Below are 4279 nucleotides of genomic sequence, written 5' to 3' on the forward strand. Positions count from 1 at the left end.
TAGGCCTTTATTTTTCAAAGATAATGGTATGCATATAAGTGTTTTTTTTTTGTTGTTTTCAAATATTATATGCTTTATATGTCATAAATAAATGTATTTATTTCATTTATATCTTTTTATTCATCTTAATATTTATAAATTTATTAAAAATATTTTTTAATTTAAATTTTAATTTATTAGCCAACTAAAGGACATGATCTCTTAGCATTAAACGTGGCTTATTTTGAAGGTGACAAAATATTTTTTAAATAATTTTAAATACAACTATTTATTATAGTAAAATTTTAGTTATCTGGTCCAAGAAGAAAAATGGAAGATATTCGATTGCCTCAGTTTTACAATAATTATTACCTATTTTAATTATTAAATTTTAGTAAATTATTTTCATATTCAATTAAAAATATTCTATCATGTCAGCATTAACAGTCCATATTAAATGTTAACCGACTATTTAACGAAAGAAAGACTGAATTTATGATAACACAAAATCAGGGGATCACTTTGATCAAATTTAAAACTTGGATATTATTTTTGTCATCGAATTAAAATTGTTAGACCATGTTGATTCTTACCTCATCTATCCATCTATGAATAAATGTTTTATGACAAAAATATGGGTATAATAATGACTTAGAGGAAACAGACAACAAAGGTCGCGTGGCCTAATGGATAAGGCGCTCGCCTCCGGAGCGGGAGATTGTGGGTTCGAGTCCCACCGTGATCGCTGTTTTCATTTTGCTGCTATACACAATAGAAAACCTAAAAAAGTCGTTGTGGTTAAAAAATCAAAGAACTTTTTAAAACTAGTGTCGTAAAATCAGAAGCATTGGCCCTCTTGCCACCAACCAAGAACTTTTTAAATAAATAAATAATTGAGTGAGTTTAGCATCAATAGTGCATGTCTCTAAATTCAATAGTATTTATAGAAATATTATATGTGATGTATCTGAAAGAACTTAAATATATTTTTATGAGATACAATTCAAGTTTTTATCACATTTGTTAACTCTCTTCTGCAATAATCATTAATCAACTAAATTTTGAGAATAAAAGGGAACAACAGCAAACAGCTACGATCAAATAACAGCTTCATATATAATATGTTTTTGGAGGCAAATGATGCTTAAGGTAGGATTTTTTAGTCATGCAAATTCTGGGTTTCATGTACATGATAAAGTATATGGGATAAAAATTGCTCAATATTTAAAAGTAACAAGTTTATCATTTTCTAATGATGTTGTATTGAACACGTTCATTCTTTATTATTACCCAAAAAAAAAGTCTGCCTAATATATGTATGAAATTTTATATATAAAAAAAAGATTGATTTGTCATTTTTAAACAAAAAGAAATAAATTTATTATTTTTAAAATATTACTAATAAACATATCTAAGAATTCAAATGATGAATCACTAAATTTATGAGGAAATTCCATCTTCTTTACCCCCCCCCCCCCCCCAAAAAAAAAAAAAGAATTTGAAATTGTGAGGCAAAACCAACAGGGTAGATGACATGTTAGTGTCTTTCATGATTTGAGGAGTGAAACCGCTAGTAGTTACAAAGTAAATATCACACATTGATTGATGTAAATAAAACCATGTATCCAGAAACTTGATATAAGGTGGGCAAAGGTCAAAGGAAGTGTCTTTCGTTTCATGCTTTCTTCATGTCCATCTTAAATACCCTAATTTATAGGTAGGGTGAGAATATTGTTACTACTAATAATAATGGCTATCTACAATATTTTCTCTCTCTCAATTTCATGCTCACAGTCAAATTTTAATTAAATTCGTAGAGTTGTTTTTTTTACCACTTAAAATGATATTTTTTTTCCAATATTCACTCATAAATAATTATACAAGTCACTTCTCAAACAGACATTAAAATACCATTTGTTACGGTAGGTAACCGGAGATTAATATGACGGATGACGTTTGGTGGCCCAAGTGTGTGATGGAGGAGAACTCCGGGTAGGTCCGCAACTCGGGAGGCTCCGTCCGACTTGTGCTCGCGTGGGAATGGGGGGTGGTACCTGCAAAGACACTCCGATGCCTAAGTTAGCAAGAGCGTAAGCAGGTCTTAGAGAGTATTGGACTTAGAGATACCTGAGGGGTGTCAGTGTATTTATAGTGGTGAGCCAATAACCACCGTTGGTGTAGTGCCGTATCTTTAGGGTGGTAACCGTCCCTATTATCTTGGGGAGGTTAAGATATGGCTTTATGAGGCGGTTAGAGAGATTTTAGGGGCGGTTACTCATTTGAATGAGTGTTTATCTGCCAGCTAATCTTACATCCGACCTCTTCAGACCAAGTCGTGAACGACACCGACTTCTTATGTGAAAGGCGGCGCTTAACTAGGATTTAATCCTTTGGATCAGGCCTTTTAATTGGATCTGGGCCTTTGCCTTGGGCCAGGGTATGAACACCATTATTCTCTCTCACTTATTATTTTAGATCTTTTTTATAAATACTTTCCCTCTCTTTCCATTTTCCGTTTCTGCAATCTTTCAAACTTCTCCTTATCTTGTTCGTACTACATCCTTGCGTTCGAAGACTTCTATTTCTCTCCAACCTTCACTTTCGGATAAAGGTTAGTTTTGCTTTTTTCATGTCATGCTTTATGTTTGCATGCTTTGTTTTGCGAGTAGATAGGTTGACCTGTAGGTTCTAGTTTCGAATCTCTCTTCTTTAGCAGCCGTGTTTTTTGATTTTCTTTTTCTTTTTCCCTTTTGTAGGTTTTCCGCCACTTTTCTTTGTATAAAAAATGGCTTCTGTAGACGTTCTTTCTCAGTGGGTTGACGATACGGTCCTTGGGGAGGAGCCGTTGGTCGACGCTGAGTTCATCACTCACCTTCGTACTCACCATAGGCTCTGTACTTCGGATGAGGACGAGCCCAAATATGAACTGATAATCCCGGGTCCTGAAGACCGGGTCTGTTTTGGGAGAGTTAATGAGGCGGCCCCTCATTTCTTCTTCATGTATGAATGCATGATCACCCGTTTGGGTGTTTTTCTTCCTTTCTCAGATTTCGAGATATCCGTTTTGCACCACTGTAAGGTTGCCCCTACTCAACTCCACCCCAATTCTTGGGATTTTTTGAAGATCTATCAGTTTATAAGCCATGCTCTGGACTTCCCGACCTCTTTAAGGATTTTTTTCTTTCTCTTTCATATGACTAAGCCCTTCAGTGGGCTAAACAACAAACAACAATGGGTATCCTTCCGAGCTATTCAAGGTCGGAGGATTTTCAACCTTTTTGACGAATCTTTCCACGACTTCAAAAACTTCTTCTTCAAAGTTCAAGCTGTAGAGGGTCACCACCCCTTTTTCCTGGATGAGCATTCCTCCCCTCGTTTTCCCCTTTACTGGCTGCCGGCCACCCCTTGTGAAAAGATCGGTCTAGATGACCTAGACGAGGTGGAGGCGGCCATTGTGGGGTTTTTCCGAGAAGCATGGGGGAGGGCCCCATACTTAGATACGAGGAAAATCCTTCAGGGGACGTCGACTTTTGTTCAATCTTGCATAGGTAGTGCATGCATTTCTTATTTCCGAGTTGTTTCCGCCGACTTGTAACTTGGTTGTTTCTTTTGTAGATATGGCAAAAAAGAATGCTCAGGAGGCCTACCAAAGGGTCCAGGAGGCTAAGGCAAAGTCCCGGGCTAGGGCCAAGACGGTCATCTCTCCACCTCCTCCTCCTCCTAAGAATGTGGGTACTCCCTCTCAACCCCTTGTCATTTCTTCCTCAAGTTTGCCCCGACCACCCCTTTCTGCCCAAACTCTCTCCGAGCCCGAGAAGAAGAAGCGCAAGACTTCAGAGTCTGGCTCTTCTTCTTTTGATGGCGGGGCTAAGGCGGATGCTTTGGCATTCGTCCGAAAGAACATCTATCCTTTTATAAGTATGGATGATGTTTCTGTTCGAAACCACCTCAGCGCCATGGCCGAGGAGAGTTTTAGGACAGCGGGTGTTTGTAACAAACTCTTGGACATTTTTGAGAAGGCTCCCCTCAGCTCTTTGGGGGCATCCTCGAGGGTTGAGGAGTTGGAGGGGAGACTTCTCATTTATGAAAAACATGAGAAAGAATTGAAGGAGGAGAGAGATAGACTGAGGAAGGAGAGGGATCACCTTAAAGAGGAGGAGAGTAAGCTGCGGGCTCAATGCACCTTGGAGGCAAATTTGAGGAAAACAGCGCAAGAGAGCTATCACAGTCTTTTTCAAGATATTGTGGCTGTGAGGAAGGACTTGCTGAATTCCCGGAACGCATACGCCGAGTTGGAGGA

General features: G+C 38.1%; 1 non-coding gene across 1 annotated transcript; it reads left to right on the forward strand.

The window, feature by feature from the left end:
• The first annotated feature begins 651 nt into the window (after positions 1 to 651).
• Positions 652 to 724, forward strand: TRNAR-CCG (transfer RNA arginine (anticodon CCG)). The gene has a single exon. It is a non-coding gene; the product is annotated as a tRNA-Arg (tRNA).
• The last annotated feature ends 3555 nt before the right edge of the window (positions 725 to 4279 follow it).

Source organism: Arachis duranensis, chromosome 8, assembly GCF_000817695.3.
Source record: "Arachis duranensis cultivar V14167 chromosome 8, aradu.V14167.gnm2.J7QH, whole genome shotgun sequence".
NCBI lineage: Eukaryota > Viridiplantae > Streptophyta > Magnoliopsida > Fabales > Fabaceae > Arachis > Arachis duranensis.